We start from the raw sequence: 22,150 nt of genomic DNA, 5'->3' as shown, positions 1-22,150 counted from the left end.
AAACGTTGATGTTTAAAAACATTCTATGCAATCTGATCTAGAAAAACAACTGCACAATGGAAAGAAACTTTAATGTTGCATTTTAGGTAGTTGAGATATTTGAAAGGTAGTTGAAATATTTAAGAGTTTTCATTTACTTGTGTTTGTCCAAGACAATATTAAGACAATATTTTTAAATGCAATTAAATTTTTTAAGTTGACAAATATTATGATAGTTAAAAAAGGTGATGATCAATTTTATAGTTTTAATATTTATGTATACTTAAACAATTTAGGAAATTATTTTTTATTTTTGTTATTGATTTACTTATTCTTTTTTCTCTTTTTTGTCTTTATCAATATATTTATCATATTGAAGATTGAAACGAGTTGTTTTTTTTTAATCTTTTAAAGGAATATAAATTAAGAGTTGTTTGGTAGATTGATTTTTTTTAAAACTATAAAATTTAATTTTGCAAAAATTATCAATTTGTAGTGTATGATTGATATGTATTATATAATTATATTCATGATATTCAACAACTTTATAAAAAGATGTTACCCAAAATAATAAATGTTCAATAGTCAATAAAATGGTAAAAGTATAAACATGTGTCACCCTTTTACAAAAGAAAATACTAACATTAAAAAAAGTGTTAAATTTCAACAATGTAAAAGTCATTTTTTTGTTTCAAATTCTAAGTTGGTGTAATATGATGAAATGTGTATTGTTGCCCCACTTTTCACCCTCTAATTAATTTGTAAAGTGGAAATGTGTGCTTTAGTGAAGTCCTAGGTATAGTCTAAGTCAAGTCCCCTTAAGTGAAGGGAGTCTTTATCGAATTTTTCATCTCCTCCTTCTCCACATTTCGTAGTTGGATGGTTGTTCTTGTGTGTCGAGGGATGTTAGGGGTAGTCTAGTACCTAATCTGATTGAGATTCATGAAACATGCAAAGATCATTCACGAGAGTCATATCTGCTTGCGGCCTATCATTTTTTCCAAAAAAAGAGAAGCTTGTGAAAATTTGGACGTCACCTTCTCCTCGGCAGGTTTTTAACACATGAAGGTGATTTCTCGCGAAGGGCACCAAATGATGCATACGAGCCACAATAAGAAGATGATGAGGTACCTTATGATAAATACCTATTTCCTTTATGATTATCTACCTCAATAAGTATTAAAGATCCATCATAGCTCTCAAAATCATCCTAGGTGGAGAACTCAAAATTGACTTCTCCTTAGCAGGTTTTCAACCCATGAAGTCTGTTTTCTGCAAAAGGCAATCCTAAAGGAAAGGAAAGGAAAGTTGGGTCCCAAATGAAGCTCCACACTACTTATGGACATCTTTGAACCCAAAGGAAGGAATAAGTCAAAAAGAAAAGTTAAAAGGGAAGCTTGAGCGAAGAAATGAAAATTGTCTTCTCCTCGACAAATTTTCAACCCATGAGGACAATTTTTTGCATTTTAAAAAAAATCAAGTATGTAAGGAGATGGGACCAACAAATTGTATGTGAAACATCTTGAGGTGATAATGGAAACAATCTAACCATTGCAGGAAAGATCTATTAAGTAGAATTTGATTTGGCAGATATTTCCTTACGGAGTACTCTGTTCATAACTTCCCAAAACTTAATGGGAAATGGGAAAGTAAGTATGAGAGAATAGAAATTTGTTGCTGGACCAATGGAATAGTGAAAAGACATTGAAAAATCTATGAAAACCTTGCATTTACTATTTCAATGGATCTCTCCTTCAATTCATTCGTGTGGCGCAAACTCTATAGATTAACAGATGAATTGAAGTTCCTATATAAATGGAAACATGAACAGTTACAAAAACTACCACTTTTTCTTAAACTATTATTCTATTAAAATTGCACAACTTTTTCAAAAGCTAGTATTTATACATTTGTTATTCCTTTTGCTTCCTACATTTGAAATTCATCTCTAAACAGAATGACAACCAAATTTGTGAGTTTTGATGGGCTGAATAAAATCAAGTTTGCATTGTAGAATTTTACAGACACCTCTCTCCATTTCTATGATATGCAAGACTTTTAGAAGAGAGTGAGATCAGAGTTAATTCATCCCATAACTAAAAAGCGCTAAGGATGCGGGCTAGTTGAGGTAGCTGGTTTCCCAGTTGTGGTCCAAGCTTTGGAATTAATATACGAATGCATAAATCATTACAACCCGAACACCAGATAGATTGTATCGCCAAATGACACAATCTTGATCTCCATTGATAGGCAAACTATGGTCAATTGCCTCAGAGTTCTTGAACAGAAGGAGTTTTTAGATTTAATAGTCAGAGGAGCTATTTTTGAATTCTCCACCAAGAAGATGACTTAGAGAAAGGAGATCATGCAATCATGGTTTCAAAAGCCACAAGGCTCCAAGAGTAAGGTCCCTAAGACTATATTTGGTACTAATCTCAAGCCTAATATCATCGACATATTGGTCCTTTTGCATAGGTTGAAAGGTGATGTAGAAGCTTTGAATTTTGTTGAACAATATTTCAACCTGGTGCAAGTTATTTTTTCTAATACCCAATACATTGATTGGGCCTATGAGGTAAGCAAGAATCTATCCAATGCCCTTTGTGCTGTAAAGTTTTACAACACATTCTATATGTTGTCCTTTCTCATTTATGTGTTAGCTTCTCTACAGTTGTGGCCAGGCCTCCCAAGGGTAGAAAACTTCCCTGATGATGTAAAGTCTTATGAGTTCTACCCATGTTTGCAATTGGAAAATAGTTATGCAGAATATATAAGAGTTAATGATGCATTTATAATGAGAATTTGTAGGGAGCTCCAAGGATGCCCAGAGAGGAGATTCAATCTAGAAGTAATGGTGGCTATTAGTGAGTTTGGAAGCTATTTCATTCAATTCTCATTTTTTTCATATTTACGTCTTGCAACTTTTGACAGGTTCCCCTTGAAGCTGCCGAGGTAGCCAAGTGATATGATTGTGCTGATCAAGATGGTGAGGCAAGCAATCCAAGTGAACACACTAAGTGGGAGTTTGAAGAAGAAGGGATATGAGTTCCTTGTGAAGGTGCGAGCTTTCAATTGTGAGTCCCATTCTAATGCAAAGAACATGTTGAAGGCATTTGAGATGATATAAAAATTGGAGATGTATGAGGTCTTAAGATCTATGTTTGATTAGAATGGGTATGCAAGGGAAGTGTTGTAGATTAAGAGCATGATCAAACACATCACCACAATTGAAGATTATTGAGCAGATTGCAAAGATGAATTTGAGAGCCAAGACTGTGCTTTTTCTAGATTCACAGTGGATCAAGTGAAATTGTATCAAATTAATATTGATGTTGAAGGGGTAGAAGATACAGTAATACATATCTAACAAAGTTAAGAGGCACTCCTATCAGCTTTAAGCCTTATGAAGATGCTGGAGGAGAGCTAGATGTCATGATGGCCAAAATCATCTAAAGGATTGGGAAGTGAGTCGAATGGACAACAAAAATAAGAAGTCAAAGTAAGAGTACATCAACTAAAACTTCTCCAGCAGCTACAACTCCTTCTTCCTTCCAAGGTGGCACATCAAGTGTAACCTTGGCCATAACTCAAGGACCAACTCAACCATCAGATGAAGGTGATCAATCTCCACACAAAAACATTCCTATGGATAAGACTTGCCAAGATGACTCCCTCCCAATGATTGGTGCCCAACCAAAAGTAGAGAAGAAGGTGGATGAACGAAAAGAAAATGTTGTTACTCCAGTTCCCTCACCTCATAGTAGTCCAGTTCCATCTACAAGTGCTACACTTCTCCTGCCTAGTAACCCTCATGTGCAAGTAGTGGACTTAGGAGATGGAGGAAGTAGTGATAGTGAGTCTACTGAGTTAGACAAAGCAACCAAAAAGAATACAAAAGTAGAGAAAGGCCAAGACTCTTCAAACCTTGTTTCAAAAACTCTAAAGAATCCCTTCTCTTTGATGGCGAGAGCAACTACTCCGATCAAGAAGAAGATGTTTAGCATAGATTCTCTCAAGATGACTTCTAGGGTGATAGGCACTGATTCTTGGTTGGAGGACACTCTGGAGAAGAAGAGAAAAAGAAAGGATGAAGGGGCTCCCAAAAAGGATACCTTATCTCTTGTGGTTCACTCTGGATCTACATTGAGTAATGTCAAGAAGCAAAAAGCCTTTTCTATCCTTAGGCATGGCCCTGAAATAGGGCATTTAACAATGGAGATAGCCAAGCCTACTAAAGAGGAAAGTATTGAGGATATGACTACATATGATTTCACCATGCATTCAGTAGATATCAGGGAAGCTAGACATGATACCAAGGTTGGCTTGTGGAAGTCAACAAATGAGGTAATTGAAGGACAATTAGAGAACCTCTAGTTCTCAAAGGTTAGGATGTTCAAGAAGATAAGAATTTTGGTTAGATTTGTAAAGAATGGAGTGACAAGCTTAAGTTACAAGAAATCTCCATTATTGAGTGAATTGGAAATGCTATCTTAAGACTAGAAACAGAGAAAGATAACATTTCATCTAATAGAAATACCCTAGCCGCGAAGAGAACTAAGAGTGATGATTATGTATCTCTATTGAAGATGATTATCCACATGAAACCAAAGAAAGCTATTGAAGGTAAAATTCTACCCAAAGGAGATGAGCCTTTGTTTGAGTGGCTACAAAGCATGCAGTTCAAGTCTGAAATGATCTTGGCGGTAGAAAAAGGCCTAAAGGAAACTAAAGATAAGGTAAAGAAAGATCAAGACAGAGATAATGAACTCTTGAAGGGACTACATACAAATTCATAGAATAGCAGGAAAAGAAAAGGAATAATTGGGATAACTGTCATGCAAACAAGTTTCTCTAATTTTATAGATAGTCTAACAAGCATATCTTCAGGGCACTAGAACAGAGTTTCCAAACTCCAAAAACTTGGCGGATGCATACACGTGGCCATGGAGGAATTGCAAGACAGATTGAATGTCATCAAAGATTTGGCTAGAGAACATTCCAGATGGCTCCTGAGATATACTAATGTGCATGTACAAAGACATGTAGAATTAATTCCAATTATCATTTCCGCTAAGGTCTGTAGAGAAAAAGTAGAAAAAGGAAAGAAGGTAAAGTGATTCATATTCTACCTCTTTCACATTTTGATATAATCATTGTAATATGACAAGTTGATTCCTTACTATTTTTCATTCTTTTGAGGAGATGAACCAATTAAACTTCCATTGTAACGGTCATCTCAGAATTCTATATTTATTGAAATGAAAGATTAATAAAAGGTCAACTAATTTTTGGTGTAAAGTACTTGATGTTGCAGAGTCAATTGAATGGTATTTTGTATCAATTATTTTATGTTCCATTCTATTAGTAATTAATTGTTAGCTTTCTCTTTTATCTAGATTAAAACAAGAAGCGAACATAGCTTCATTCCCCTATTTTGAGACAAAGAGCTAAATGTGATAAGTATTGTCACCTTAGGTTCAAAGAGATCCTTTAAGTGTTTTTCCTTCAAGTTAAGCTTAGTTTCTCTGCATTGTTTGTTTCTAATTAGGTCAGTTTAGGATTAGTTGGCATGCACCATTGAATAATTAAATTTTATGAGTTCATAAGATGTGTGAGTCCATCAAACTTAATTAACTTTCTAAATCATTTCTGCCCTGAGTTGAACCTTGTATAGGTTTAGCTTGGTTTACCTCTCTTCTTATTCAGTTAAGAACATACCCAGTTTAGATTTAGAAATAAACAAAATTCATTGCAAATCTACCATAGGGAGTTGTACCTAATAATCCAGAGGGAAGTTATTCCTTTCAAAAGTAACTTTCCAACTACTGTAATTAGTTATAGTTCACGAATTAGGGAGTCTAAGAGTTAAAATCATAAAGAACAATCTGTTTACCAATAGATTTTTGGTGACTTTACTGGGGAGATGAACAATCACTTGACTAATAAGCTTATATCATGAGGAAAAATGGCACTACCTCATGAGAATATTTTTCTAGTGCTCCAACCTAATCTTGGTTTTCAAGACAACCAAGAAGAAATTTAATCTCGTCTCTTAATACATTTTTTCAGAGAAATAGGTGGAACACTAAACACTACATAAATGCTAGCCAAGTATTGGAAGAAGAAGAATCAAGGGTTGAAGCATTAGAAAGAGCTAACCCAAGGGGACAAAATTTAAGGGTTGAAAGGAAATTAAGATGTAAAGCTCAAAGATAAAATTAATCTAGCACCCTAGAACAAACAAACAAGGTTTCTCAGAAGTACGAAAGAATAGGGTGGGCAAGACCCTATTTTTGATAAACTCACAGAACTTGGTTTCCCCATCTTAGATCTTCCTAAGCATAAAGGTGAAAAGAAAAGTTAAAGAAGACCATTTTCACCTTTTAGAAATCAATGGTCTTCACATACTACCTACCAAGTATTGGCCTTGCATGGAGTTATTGCTCTCCCAATTGTCAATTTTCCACCGTACCTTGCTAGAACAATTATGGCTGCTCGTTGGGCTATAGCAATAGTTCCATTAGCACCGACAACCTATCACCCACTTCCAACTATTTCAAGGAATAATTTTTCTAGATTTTTAGGTGATGAGAAGGTTACCACAGATGAACATATTAAGGCCTTCTTTGCAGCTACTCATGTCTTAGGGGTTGCACATGAAGATGTTGTTGTAAGATTATTTGTAAAGACCTTGACAGAAAGTGCAACGGATTGGTTTTATCATCTAGATGATGGCTCAATCACCAATTGGGATACAATGAGAATAATCTTCGAGACAAGATTCAAAACTATGGAAGATGAACATGTCTTGTTAACATAGTTGACATCCATTAAAAAACAACCCACCATGAGTATGAGGGATTTCATTGCAACTTTCAATAAGATCACTAGTAGAATCCCCACTACAAACAAACCCATTGTTGGTAATCTAAAAAAATTCTTCATAAGTGTGATGCCCCCAGATATCAATTATGACTTAAGAAGGGAACATCCCATAGATTTGGCAAATGCACAAAAGAAGGTAGTTGAATTTGAAGATGAATTGATTTTTGCGAGAAAATGGAAATGAGAACTTTAAACTAAACGAAGTTCTACTAATACCACATCATCTGATGAAATGATTTAGAAGCTATCAAATGAGTTGGTGGTAGTGAAGAGACAATTACCTAGGTTTAATCAACCTTACCAAAGGAATTATCAAAACCTGCTAAGAAGAAATAATGATGGAAAGTTTCCACAACTTACAGGGTCACAACCAAGATTGGTGATTGAAGAAGCACCAAAGAAAGGAAACATGTGCATGTTTCATTTGATAGTGGATCATGATAGTGAGAGTTGTTTGGAAACTACTTGTATGATGCAGTTGTTATCCACCAATGAATTGAATACTACAACTCCTTGTTCGGAGTCAAGTTCATACTCAAATAGCAACTCTAGAAATTTATTTTTGGAGTATGAGTCAGATTCTGAACCTAAAGGTGGATGCTATGCAACTATTGATGGAACCTCATACACAGTACTAACACGAGGTCAAAAACTCAAGAAGTCATACTCTAGTCATGTTACAAGAAATCACCCCAATTCTTCATCAAATAATATTCATATTGATGAAGGAGCATCGACATCTCAAACAAGTAAGGATAAAATCCCTTTTGATTTCATCCAATTCTGTGAAGAGTCAAAAATCCAAATTTCCCCTATAGATTATTTGAAATCTCATCCCTCTGAGTTGAAAAGATTGGTAGATAGTTATAAAGGGAATGCTTCAAATTTGAATCACAATGTGACCTTTGAGGAAGGGGATGAAACTTTGACATCTAACCTATTTAACCAAGAGGATTCCACTATCCTAGCAACTTCTCCTAGGCAAAAACTTGACCCATTCTATATTTCAGTGTATATTAATGGATGCAAATTAAGCAATTACATAATAGATTGTTGTGTGTCAGATAATGTGATGCATTATTCTATAGCTAAAGCCCTGGGTCTTAATCTTACTAAAGCTAATGGAAGGTGTTACTCTATGGATGCCAAATAAGTCCCCTTGCTTGGACAAATCAAAGATGCTCAAGTAGCCTTAGCTTCTCATTCAGAAAAGAAACTATTACTGACTATTCTAGTTGTAGATATTCTGGCAAGCTATGGAATGCTCTTAAGAAGAAGTTTTTGTAGAGATCTAGGGGTTGAGATAAAGTTAGATTGGTCTCAAGCAGTCATAACTATAGGGAGTAAGAAAGTCAAGTTGGAACATGAGGAAAAGGCAAAATTTACTATCTTGAAGTCAGATGACCCTAAGGCCCAAATTCTCTATCAAGAACTAGAGTTTGGCAATTACATGCTATTTACTGAAGATACCCTGAATGAGTAGGAAACTAAAGATTTGGAAATAAAAGGCCCCAGTAAGGAAAAAGATTCATCATCTATATGGACATTGGCATTTTATGGAAGTTGTTCTTTGTCAAGATCTGGAGTAGGTGTGATGTTAATACCTCCCAACGCAGAACTTGGAGTTTCAAATTGGAGTTTGAAAATACAAATAACACTTCAGAGTATGAGGCCCTACTACTGGGGATAATAGTAGTGAAGGAGAAAGGAATAAGGATCCTAAAGGCCTGAGGTGATGTAGAGCTTATTGTAACACAAATTAAAGGGCAATATTTTGTAAAGAATTACAAGTTGAAAAACTATAGAAATAGAGTTTGGGATGAAATAGAAGGGTTTGATGCTTTTTCTATTGAATCAATACCAAGAGAGATGAATGCCAAAGTAGATACTGGTTGGAAGCAATGCCAGGCTAAGAGGTGGGACAAGCTAGGGGTGGTAGGGCTAGTTGAACAACCTTTTGTTTTGGTTGGAGCAATGAAGTGTCCTCTAAGAGGGCAGATAGATGAAGATGATATGGTAAGAGAGCAGAGACAAATAAAGACTTTCCATCGGTCTAATGTGTAGCAGCAATACTATCAAGCAAGAGGACAGTCTAATCCAAATATTTATGTATCTAAATCTTGGTGTGTGACTGCAAGAACTAGGATGAAGGAGCAGATCACTTTGGGGAATAATAGCAGCAGATGGGAGCAAGGAACAATGGATCATAGGTCAACCCTTGGGGCAAGAGTTCTTTTTATGGTGGGGAGTATGGTGCAGGAGCACCTCAAATATTCAAGCAACAGTTGAAGATTAGAAAGACCACGAAAATCCTTAAAACAAATCAGAAGGAAGGAATGTATAAACAAGGTCATCAAATCAATTGGGCAGTCTTGGAACCTATCATGATGCTAAAATAATATTAGGTCTTCAAGATAGGTTTAGGTATAGGAAATAGTTTAATGTTTAATAAAACAATTGTATGGTTTTTCAAGTTCAAACATTAAATAAAAAAGGTAACGGCTGGTTTAGAGGGAAATTTAGTTTGTAATAATTTTAAAATACCCAACTCAACGATGATAGTTGGTTGGAGTCAGTTATTATAGGGTGTCTTATAAATTGGACAGAGTCTCTGATGTAAAGGGGAGGGAAAAATATTGAAAGACTGGTATGTACATACTGGTGAACAGCAATATTAAAACTTAGATATTCTGCAACTCAAATTCCATATTGAAGTTTGCAAACCGATTGGTTGGCTCTACAAGTGCATTAATAAGGTTTCCTTCATCATTCCAAGTACTTTGTTGATAAGTTTCATGTTATTATAGGTTTGTTGTTACGCTTGTTGTAGAACCAGTAGATTTCTTTTTAATTATTTATTTGCTGCAGTAGGTTTTTAAAGGAAATGAAGATCTTTCCAAGAGGATGAAGGCCTGATACTCATGGAAAGAGTTATTCTAACATGTATGATATATTACTAACCAAGCACGTGCAGAATTAAACAAGATAGGGATTCTACCCAAACAAGGGGTTTATTTGCTGATTGGAGACATTAAACAATGTACATGTGAAGGTGAATCCATTGTTAGTTGGGATTGGAAATATGTGTAATCAAGTGATTGAGAAAAGCCTAGTTCAAGAGTCAAAAGTGCTAGGAGGAGTCTGCCATATGGTTCCTTTTTAAATTGTATCATTTATTATTTGACTATCATTATTGTGATTGCTCCTCATCACCCTCTCTCATTCTTAGTCTGCAATCAAACAATATTTAAAAATGAGTATACCCAATCAAATGTAGAATCAACTAAATGATACACTAATGGGATTCTTCTCATTCTTAGTTGAGAACAACTAGAGGAGCTAAGGCTAGCTTCGGCCACCGGTACATCAAAATTTGCTTTGGGTGATTTTTTGAAGGTAAGTGAAGAGCTTAAAGCTAATTTTTCAGCTTTTCCGCATTTAGGGAGCTCTTTGTAGAACTCGTAAAGTGCGAGGGAGTCTAAAAGTGTCATTACTCCTCAATAGCCGCTCACCAAAAACAAATAGTACTTTTTGCTCAAATGAACCCATCAACAACCAAGAAAGCTTAAAAATTATCGACTAGTACATGTGTGATTGTGATTGGCTGTTAGTAATGTGTGCGCTATCATTTTTTTGGGTATTTTATAAGTGATAATTACAGGATCTAAAATGATAGACATAACAGTCATTGGAACATGGACGACTAGTGATACACAAATAGATGTGAGAATACAATAAACTAATTTATGATGTGTATATGTGAGAATGGGAGAAGAAATGTACCACAATAGAGGAGAAGCGCGGGCCTTGAAGGAGAAGGATTTCTTGGATGGCTTTCTTTGCATGGGAGATGTCGACTAGTTGGTCGAACTCAAAAACGACATGAATGCAGAGGCCAAAAGGAGTGTTGAAAATCTCTCCTGTTGGACTCACTGCATGCTCGCGCTCATCCTCATTTCCATTTTTCATTCTCCTGAGCTCAACGGCCATTGAATGGAATGCAGTGATTGAACGAAGCAGTTGTACACTACAGTCGTAAATTTATAAGGTTCTGAATTTGGCAGTACCGTGCTCTATGGAATCCTATTCGCTAAAGTAGGTGATATTTAAAATTCTCCTCGTCAGAGAATCAGTGCCTACAGTAGTTGCATCCTTCTACCTTATCTTTATACACCCATGTTATTAAATGGTACAATAATTTTTCACCGAAACATACTAAGATTATGGTTTCTTGTTTTATTTAATGAATTGTAAATCATTATACAATTGTATAATTCTCAATTTTTTTATTTAATCAATATTTATTTTGGCATTCTTACACTCTTTCATCCTGATGATAAATCATGGAGTATGATCTGAAACGTTGATGTTTAAAAACATTCTATGCAATCTGATCTAGAAAAACAACTGCACAATGGAAAGAAACTTTAATGTTGCATTTTAGGTAGTTGAGATATTTGAAAGGTAGTTGAAATATTTAAGAGTTTTCATTTACTTGTGTTTGTCCAAGACAATATTAAGACAATATTTTTAAATGCAATTAAATTTTTTAAGTTGACAAATATTATGATAGTTAAAAAGGTGATGATCAATTTTATAGTTTTAATATTTATGTATACTTAAACAATTTAGGAAATTATTTTTTATTTTTGTTATTGATTTACTTATTCTTTTTTCTCTTTTTTGTCTTTATCAATATATTTATCATATTGAAGATTGAAACGAGTTGTTTTTTTTTAATCTTTTAAAGGAATATAAATTAAGAGTTGTTTGGTAGATTGATTTTTTTTTAAACTATAAAATTTAATTTTGCAAAAATTATCAATTTGTAGTGTATGATTGATATGTACTATATAATTATATTCATGATATTCAACAACTTTATAAAAAGATGTTACCCAAAATAATAAATGTTCAATGGTCAATAAAATGGCAAAAGTATAAACATGTGTCACCCTTTTACAAAAGAAAATACTAACATAAAAAAAAGTGTTAAATTTCAACAATGTAAAAGTCAATTTTTTGTTTCAAATTCTAAGTTGGTGTAATATGATGAAATGTGTATTGTTGCCCCACTTTTCACCCTCTAATTAATTTGTAAAGTGGAAATGTGTGCTTTAGTGAAGTCCTAGGTATAGTCTAAGTCTAAGTCCCCTTAAGTGAAGGGAGTCTTTATCAGATTTTTCATCTCCCCCTTCCCCACATTTCGTAGCTGGATGGTTGTTCTTGTGTGTCGAGGGATGTTAGGGGTAGTCTAGTACCTAATCCAATTGAGATTCACAAAACATGCAAAGATCATTCACGAGGGTCATATCTGCTTGCAACCTATCATTTTTTCCAAGAAAAGAGAAGTTTGTGAAAATTCGGATGTCGCCTTCTCCTCGGTAGGTTTTCAACACATGAAGGCAATTTTTCGCGAAGAGCACCAAATGATGCATACGAGCCACAATAAGAAGATGATGAGGTACCTTATGATAAATACCTATTTCCTTTATGATTATCTACCTCAATAAGTATTAAAGATCCATCATAGCTCTCAAAATCATCCTAGGTGGAAAACTCAAAATTGACTTCTCCTTAGCAAGTTTTCAACTTATGAAGTCTGTTTTCCGCAAAAGGCAATCCTAAAGGAAAGGAAAGGAAAGTTGGGTCCCTAATGAAGCTCCACACTACTTATGGACATCTTTGAACCCAAAGGAAGGAATAAGTCAAAAAGAAAAGTTAAAAGGAAAGCTTGAGCGAAGAAATGAAAATTGTCTTCTCCTCGACAGATTTTCAACCCACGAGGACAATTTTTTGCATTTTAAAGAAAATCAAGTATGTAAGCAGATGGGACCAACAAATTGTATGTGAAACATCTTGAGGTGATAATGGAAACAATCTAACCATTGCAGGAAAGATCTATTAAGTAAAATTTGATTTGGCGGATATTTCCTTACGGAGTACTCTGTTCATAACTTCCCAAAACTTAATGGGAAATGGGAAAGTAAGTATGAGAGAATAGAAATTTGTTGCTGGACCAATGGAATAGTGAAAAGACACTGAAAAATCTATGAAAACCTTGCATTTACTATTTCAATGGATCTCTCCTTCAATTCATTCGTGTGGCGCAAACTCTACAGATTAACAGATGAATTGAAGTTCCTATATAAATGGAAACATGAACAGTTACAAAAACTACCACTTTTTCTTGAAATATTATTCTATTAAAATTGCACAACTTTTTCAAAAGCTAGTATTTATACATTTGTTATTCCTTTTGCTTCCTACATTTGAAATTCATCTCTAAACGGAATGACAACCAAATTTGTGAGTTTTGATGGGCTGAATAAAATCAAGTTTGCATTGTAGAATTTCACGGACACCTCTCTCCATTTCTATGATATGCAAGACTTTTAGAAGAGAGTGAGATCAGAGCTAATTCATCCCATAACTAAAAAGCGCCAAGGATGTGGGCTAGTTGAGGTAGTTGGTTTCCCAATTGTGGTCCAAGCTTTGGAATTAATATATGAATGCATAAATCATTACAACCCGAACACCAGATAGATTGTATCGCCAAATGACATAATCTTGATCTCCATTGATAGGAAAACTATGGTCAATTGCCTCAAAGTTCTTGAACAGAAGGAGTTTTTAGATTTAATAGTCAGAGGAGCTATTTTTGAATTCTCCACCAAGAAGATGACTTAGAGAAAGGAGATCATGCAATCATGGTTTCAAAAGCCACAAGGCTCCAAGAGTAAGGTCCCTAAGACTCTATTTGGTACTAATCTCAAGCCTAATATCATCGACATATTGGTCCTTTTGCATAGGTTGAAAGGTGAGGTAGAAGCTTTGAATTTTGTTGAACAATATTTCAACCTGGTGCAAGTTATTTTTTCTAATACCCAATACATTGATTGGGCCTATGAGGTAAGCAAGAATCTATCCAATGCCCTTTGTGCTGTAAAGTTTTACAACACATTCTATATGTTGTCCTTTCTCATTTATGTGTTAGCTTCTCTACAGTTGTGGCCAGGCCTCCCAAGGGTAGAAAACTTCCCTGATGATGTAAAGTCTTATGAGTTCTACCCATGTTTGCAATTGGAAAATAGTTATGCAGAATATATAAGAGTTAATGATGCATTTATAATGAGAATTTGTAGGGAGCTCCAAGGATGCCTAGAGAGGAGATTCAATCTAGAAGTAATGGTGGCTATTAGTGAGTTTGGAAGCTATTTCATTCAATTCTCATTTTTTTCATATTTACGTCTTGCAACTTTTGACAGGTTCCCCTTGAAGCTGCCGAGGTAGCCAAGTGATATGATTGTGCTGATCAAGATGGTGAGGCAAGCAATCCAAGTGAACACACTAAGTGGGAGTTTGAAGAAGAAGGGATACGAGTTCCTTGTGAAGGTGCGAGCTTTCAATTGTGAGTCCCATTCTAATGCAAAGAACATGTTGAAGGCATTTGAGATGATATACAAATTGGAGATGTATGAGGTCTTAAGACCTATGTTTGATCAGAATGGGTATGCAAGGGAAGTGTTGTAGATTAAGAGCATGATCAAACACATCACCAAAATTGAAGATTACTGAGCAGATTGCAAAGATGAATTTTAGAGCCAAGACCGTGCTTTTTCTAGATTCACAGTGGATCAAGTGAAATTGTATCAAATTAATATTGATGTTGAAGGGGTAGAAGATACAGTAATACATATCTAACAAAGTTAAGAGGCACTCCTATTAGCTTTAAGCCTTATGAAGATGCTGGAGGAGAGCTAGATGTCATGATGGCCAAAATCATCAAAAGGATTGGGAAGTGAGTTGAATGGACCACAAAAATAAGAAGTCAAAGTAAGAGCACATCAACTCAAACTTCTCCAGTAGCTACAACTCCTTCTTCCTTCCAAGGTGGCACATCAGGTGTAACCTTGTCCATAACTCAAGGACCAATTCAACCATCAGATGAAGGTGATCAATCTCCACACAAAAACATTCCTATGGATAAGACTTGCCAAGACGACTCCCTCCCAGTGATTGGTGCCCAACCAAAATTAGAGAAGAAGGTGGATGAACGAAAAGAAAATGTTGTTACTCCAGTTCCCTCACCTCATAGTAGTCTAGTTCCATCTACAAGCGCTACACTTCTCCTACCTAGTAACCCTCATGTGCAAGTAGTGGACTTAGGAGATGGAGGAAGTAGTGATAGTGAGTCTACTGAGTTAGACGAAGCAACCAAAAAGAATAAAAAAGTAGAGTAAGGCCAAGACTCTTCAAATCTTGTTTCAAAAACTCTAAAGAATCCCTTCTCTTTGATGGTGAGAGCAACTACTCCGATCAAGAAGAAGATGTTCAGCATAGATTCTCTCAATATGACTTCTAGGGTGATAGGCACTAATTCTTGGTTGGAGGACACTCTGGAGAAGAAGAGAAAAAGAAAGGGTGAAGGGGCTCCCAACAAGGATACCTTATCTCTTGTGGTTCACTCAAGATCTGCATTGAGTAATGTCAAGAAGCAAAAAGCCTTTTCTATCCTTAGGCATGGCCCTGAAATAGGGCATTTAACAATGGAGATAGCCAAGCCTACTAAAGAGGGAAGTATTGAGAATATGACTACATATGATTTCACCATGCATTCAGTAGATATTAGGGAAGCTAGACATGATACCAAGGTTGGCTTGTGGAAGTCAACAAATGAGGTAATTGAAGGACAATTAGAGAACCTCAAATTCTCAAAGGTTAGGATGTTCAAGAAGATAAGAATTTTAGTTAGATTTGTAAAGAATGGAGTGAAAAGCTTAAGTTAGAAGAAATCTCCATTATTGAGTGAATTGGAAATGCAATCTTAAGACAAGAAACAGAGAAAGATAACATTTCGTCAAATAGAAATACCCTAGATGCAGAGAGAACTAAGAGTGATGATTATGTATCTCTATTGAAGATGATTATCCACATGAAACCAAAGAAAGCTATTGAAGGTAAAATTCTACCCAAAGGAGATGAGCCTTTGTTTGAGTGGCTACAAAGCATGCAGTTCAAGTTTGAAATAATCTTGGCGGTAGAAAAAGGCCTAAAGTAAACTAAAGATAAGGTAAAGAAAGATCAAGACAGAGATAATGAACTCTTGAAGGGACTACATAAAAATTCATAGAATAGCAGGAAAAGAAAAGGAATAATTGGGATAAATGTCATGCAAACAAGTTTCTCTAATTTTATAGATAGTCTAACAAGCATATCTTCAGGGCACTAGAACAGAGTTTCCAAACTCCAAAAACTTGGCGGATGCATACACGTGGCCATGGAGGAATGCAAGACAGATTGAATGTCATCAAAGATTTGGCTAGAGAACATTCCAGATGGCTCCTGAGATATACTAATGTGCATGTACAAAGACATGAAGAATTAGTTCCAATTATCATTGCCGCTAAGGTCTGTAGAGAAAAAGTAGAAAAAGGAAAGAAGGTGAAGTGATTCATATCTTACCTCTTTCACATTTTGATATAATCATTGTAATATGACAATTTGATTCCTTACTGTTTGTCATTCTTTTGAGGAGATGAACCAATTAAACTTCCATTGTAACGGTCATCTCAAAATTCTATATGTATTGAAATGAAAGATTAATAAAAGGTTAGCTAATTTTTTGTGTAAAGTACTTGATGTTGCAGAGTCAATTGAATGGTATTTTGTATCAATTATTTTATGTTCCATTCTATTAGTAATTAATTGTTAGCTTTCTCTTTTATCTAGATTAAAACAAGAAGCGAACATAGCTTCATTCCCCTATTTTGAGACAGAGAGCTAAATGTGATAAGTATTGTCACCTTAGGTTCAAAGAGATCCTTTAAGTGTTTTTCCTTCAAGTTAAACTTAGTTTCTCTGCATTGTTTGTTTCTAATTAGGTCAGTTTAGCATTAGTTGGCATGCACCATTGAATAATTAAATTTTATGAGTTCATAAGATGTGTGAGTCCATCAAACTTAATTAACTTTCTAAATCATTTCTGGCCTGAGTTGAACCTTGTATAGGTTTAGCTTGGTTTACCTCTCTTGTTCTTCAGTTAAGAACATACCCAGTTTAGATTTAGAAATAAACAAAATTCATTGCAAATCTGCCATAGGGAGTTGTACCTAATAATCCAGAGGGAAGTTAGTCCTTTCAAAAGCAACTTTCCAACTACTGTAATTAATTATAGTTCACGAATTAGGGAGTCTAAGAGTTAAAATCATAAAGAACAATCTGTTTACCAATAGATTTTTGGTGACTTTACTGGGGAGATGGACAATCACTTGACTAATAAGCTTATATCATGAGGAAAAATGGTACTACCTCATGAGAATATTTTTCTAGTGCTCCAACCTAATCTTGGTTTTCAAGACAACCAAGAAGACATTTAATCTCATCTCTTAATACATTTTTTTAGATAAATAGGTGGAACACTAAACACTACAGAAATGCTAGCCAAGTATTGGAAGAAGAAGAATCAATGGTTGAAGCATTAGAAAGAGCTAACCCAAGGGGACAAAATTTAAGGGTTGAAAGGAAATTAAGATGTAAAGCTCAAAGATAAAATTAATCTAGCACCCTAGAACAAACAAACAAGGTTTCTCAGAAGTACGAAAGAATAGGGTGGGCAAGACCCTATTTTTGATAAACTCACAGAACTTGGTTTCCCCATCTTAGATCTTCCTAAGAGTAAAGGTGAAAAGAAAAGTCAAAGAAGACCATCTTCACCTTTTAGAAATCAATGTTCTTCACATACTACCTACCAAGTATTGGCCTTGCATGGAGTTATTGCTTTCCCAATTGTCAATTTTCCACCATACCTTGCTAGAACAATTATGGCTGCTCCTTGGCCTATAGCAATAGTTCCATTAGCACTGACAGCCTATCACCCACTTCCAACTGGTTCAAGGAATAAATTTTCTAGATTTTTAGGTGATGAGAAGGTTACCACAGATGAACATATTAAGGCCTTCTTTGCAGCTACTCATGTCTTAGGGGTTGCACATGAAGATGTTGTTGTAAGATTATTTGTAAAGACCTTGACAGAAAGTGCAACGGATTGGTTTTATCATCTAGATGATGGCTCAATCACCAATTGGGATACAATGAGAATAATCTTCGAGACAAGATTCAAAACTATGGAAGATGAACATGTCTTGTTAACATAGTTGACATCCATTAAAAAAAAACCCACCATGAGTATGAGGGATTTCATTGCAACTTTCAATAAGATCACTAGTAGAATCCCCACTACTAACAGACCCATTGTTGGTAATCTAAAAAAATTCTTCATAAGTGTGATGCCCCCAGATATCAATTATGACTTAAGAAGGGAACATCCCATAGATTTGGAAAATGCACAAAAGAAGGTAGTTGAATTTGAAGATGACTTGATTTTTGCGAGAAAATGGAAATGAGAACTGTAAACTAAAGGAAGTTCTACTAATACCACATCATCTGATGAAATGATTCAGAAGCTATCAAACGAGTTGGTGGTAGTGAAGAGACAATTACCTAGGTTTAATCAACCTTACCAATGGAATTATCAAAACCTGCTAAGAAGAAATAATGATGGAAAGTTTCCACAACTTACAGGGTCACAACCAAGATTGGTGATTGAAGAAGCACCAAAGAAAGGAAACATGTGCATGTTTCATTTGATAGTGGATCATGGTAGTGAGAGTTGTCTGGAAACTACTTGAATGATGCAGTTGTTATCCACCAATGAATTGAATACTACAACTCCTTGTTTGGAGTCAAATTCATATTCAAATGGAAACTCTAGAAATTTATTTTTGGAGTATGAGTCAGATTCTAAACCTAAAGGTGGATGCTATGCAACTATTGATGGAACCTCATACATAGTACTAACACGAGGTCAAAAACTCAAGAAGTCATACTCTAGTCATGTTACAGGAAATCACCCCAATTCTTCATCAAATAATATTCATGTTGATCAAGGAGCATCAACATCTCAAACAAGTAAGGATAAAATCCCTTTTGATTTCATCCAATTCTGTGAAGAGTCAAAAATCCAAATTTCCCCTATAGATTATTTGAAATCTCATCCCTCTGAGTTGAAAAGATTGGTAGATAGTTATAAAGGGAATGCTTCAAATTTGAATCACAATGTGACCTTTGAGGAAGGGGATGAAACTTTGACATCTAACCTATTTAACCAAGAGGATTCCACTATCCTAGCAACTTCTCCTAGGCAAAAACATGACCCATTCTATATTTCACTGTATATTAATGGATGCAAATTAAGCAATTACATAATAGATTAGTGTGTGTCAGATAATGTGATGCATTATTTTGTAGCTAAAGCCCTGGGTGTCAATCTTACTAAAGCTAATGGAAGGTGTTACTCTATGGATGCCAAATAAGTCCCCTTGCTTGGACAAATCAAAGATGCTCAAGTAGCCTTAGCTTCTCATCCAGAAAAGAAACTATTACTGACTATTCTGGTTGTAGATATTCTGGCAAGCTATGGAATGCTCTTAAGAAGAAGTTTTTGTAGAGATCTAGGGGTTGAGATAAAGTTAGATTGGTCTCAAGCAGTCATAACTATAGGGAGTAAGAAAGTCAAGTTGGAACATGAGGAAAAGGCAAAATTTACTATCTTGAAGTTAGATGACCCTAAGGCCCAAATTCTCTATCAAGAACTAGAGTTTGGCAATTACATGCTATTTACTGAAGATACCCTGAATGAGTAGGAAACTAAAGATTTGGAAATAAAAGCCCCCAGTAAGGAAAAAGAGTCATCATCTATATGGACATTGGCATTTTATGGAAGTTGTTCTTTGTCAAGATCCGGAGTAGGTGTGATGCTAATACCTCCTGAGGGAGAACTTGGAGTTTCAAATTGGAGTTTGAAAATACAAATAACACTTTAGAGTATGAGGCCCTACTACTGGGGATAATAGTAGTGAAGGTGAAAGGAATAAAGATCCTAAAGGGTTGAGGTGATGTAGAGCTTATTGTAACACAAATTAAAGGGCAATACTTTGTAAAGAATCACAAGTTGAAAAACTATAGAAATAGAGTTTGGGATGAAATAGAAGGGTTTGATGCTTTTTCTATTGAATCAATACCAAGAGAGATGAATGCCAAAGTAGATTCATTGGCCATTTTTGCTTCCTTGTTGTTATCTCATCTAGAATTCAAAGATAAGAAGCATCAAGTCAAAATCATATATCGAGCCTATGTTCTTGACAATGCAGAATCCTGGGAAGTCTTTGAAGATGACAAGAGTTTGCAGTTGTTCTTAGAAAATGACAAGGCTACTTGCAAAAATCAATCTAACGAAGACAATAATGGATACTTTGATCATGAGCCAAAAGAGGATCAAACTATTAAAGTCCAATTACGAGGTAATGTCATTCCCCCATACTTTGTGTCTTTGGAAAAATTGTTTAATATACATGATGCCTACATAAATAAAAAGAGGGCAGAAAAGGGTCCTACTACTAGTGAGTATGAAGAAGTGAATATTGGAGATGTTTATAATCCTAAAATGATCAATATTGGAAAGTGTTGTTCACTAGAGGAGAAAGAAGCTGCTAGACAACTTTTCATAGAATACCAAGATGTATTTTCCTAGAGCTATGAGGACTTGAAAATTTATAGGGGTGGGAAGGTAAAACATCAAATTCCCCTAAAGCTTGACACAGTCCCCTTTTGATAGAAACAGAGCAATTATAATCCTAAAGTAGCTAATGCTATATTCAAGGAGATAGACAAGATGTTAAAAGCAAGGATAATCTATCCCATTCATCATTCCACTTGGGTAGCCAATATAGTACTAGCTAGGAAGAAGAATTGAGAAATAAGGATCTGTGTTGATTTCCAAAATTTGAACCAGGCATCTTTGAAAGACAAATTTTCAATTCCCAATATGGATTACCTATTGCAAATAGTAGCTAGAGCTGAAATGATGTCCATGCTCGACAGTTTCTTAGGGTACAATCAAATAGAAGTAGAGGAGAAGGATCAACACAAACTGGCCTTTACTACTCCATGGGGTATGTTTGCATACCATAGAATGCCTTTTGGACTCATTAATGTTGGCACTACATTTGAAAGATGCATGAGTAAAACATTTTCAAATCTAAAGGATTGGATTATAGTCATATATCAGGATGACCTCACTACATTTTCAAAGAAAAGGAAAACTCACATTGAAGATTTGAAGAAAGTTTTACAAAGGTGTCGAGAACATAAAATCTCACTTAATCCTAGAAAGTCCATTTTTTATGTTACAAAAGGAAAGCTTCTATGTCATATAGTTTCCTAGGAAGGTATCAGAATTGATCTAGAGTAGGTAGAGGCCATTCAAAGGTTAAGCCTACTAGTAAACAAAATAGGAGTTAAGTCATTCCTCAGACAGGTAAATTTCCTCAGAAGATTCATCCTAGATTTTGCTAAAACTACTAAATATATTGTAGATATGATGAAAGGGAATTCAAGTTTTAAATGAAATGAAGTTGGGAAACAAGCTTTCTAGAACATTAAGACTACCATTGCTAACACTCTAGTATTATGTCATTTGGATTATAAATGGGATTTCATCATTTACTATTATACCTATGAACACATTTTATCAACAATACTTATGCAAGATAGCAAAGAAGGAATACAAGCCCCTATAGCTTTCATGAGCATACCTTTGAAAAATATTGAGTTTAAATACTCACAAATTGAAAAAATGCCTTTGCAGTAGTCAAAGCATTAAAAAAATTTAGATTCTATATCTTGCACTCACATTTTGTGGTCTACGTTCTAGATGTAGCAGTAAAATGCATGTTGACGTAATAGGATGTAGGGTGCAATGCTAGAGGGATGTGGATGGCGAAAGCACAAGAGTATAACATTGAAATCAAGCCTACTAAGCTAGTGAGAGGCAATGCTTTGTGCAATGCAATTGCAAAAAATAGGATTGTTCAAGAAATAAAGGAATTAGGAGAAAGGCAATTAGTATTAGTAGTAGGCATGCAAGATTCCTAGTTTGAAAAGATTGCTTATTTACTGACATATGGAGAATGTCTAGAAGGCATGATAGCAAGATAGTGGAGAGATCTCAAATTGAAAGTAGCTAAATACGTAATTTGGGATGACAAATTGAAAGGGCTATAGATGGTACTTTTCTTTGATGCGTTGATAAGCAATAGCAAGAAAAGTTGTTGAGAACCTTTCATGACAAAGCATGCGGTAGAAATTTCTCATCTTTAGTCACAGCTTTCAAAATACTGAGACAATGTTACTACTGACTGGGAATATTTAAAGATGCCTACTCTTG

Source organism: Cupressus sempervirens, chromosome 8, assembly GCF_028749045.1.
Source record: "Cupressus sempervirens isolate cs-2001-9-10 chromosome 8, ASM2874904v1, whole genome shotgun sequence".
NCBI lineage: Eukaryota > Viridiplantae > Streptophyta > Pinopsida > Cupressales > Cupressaceae > Cupressus > Cupressus sempervirens.
This window is presented reverse-complemented; position numbering follows the sequence as displayed.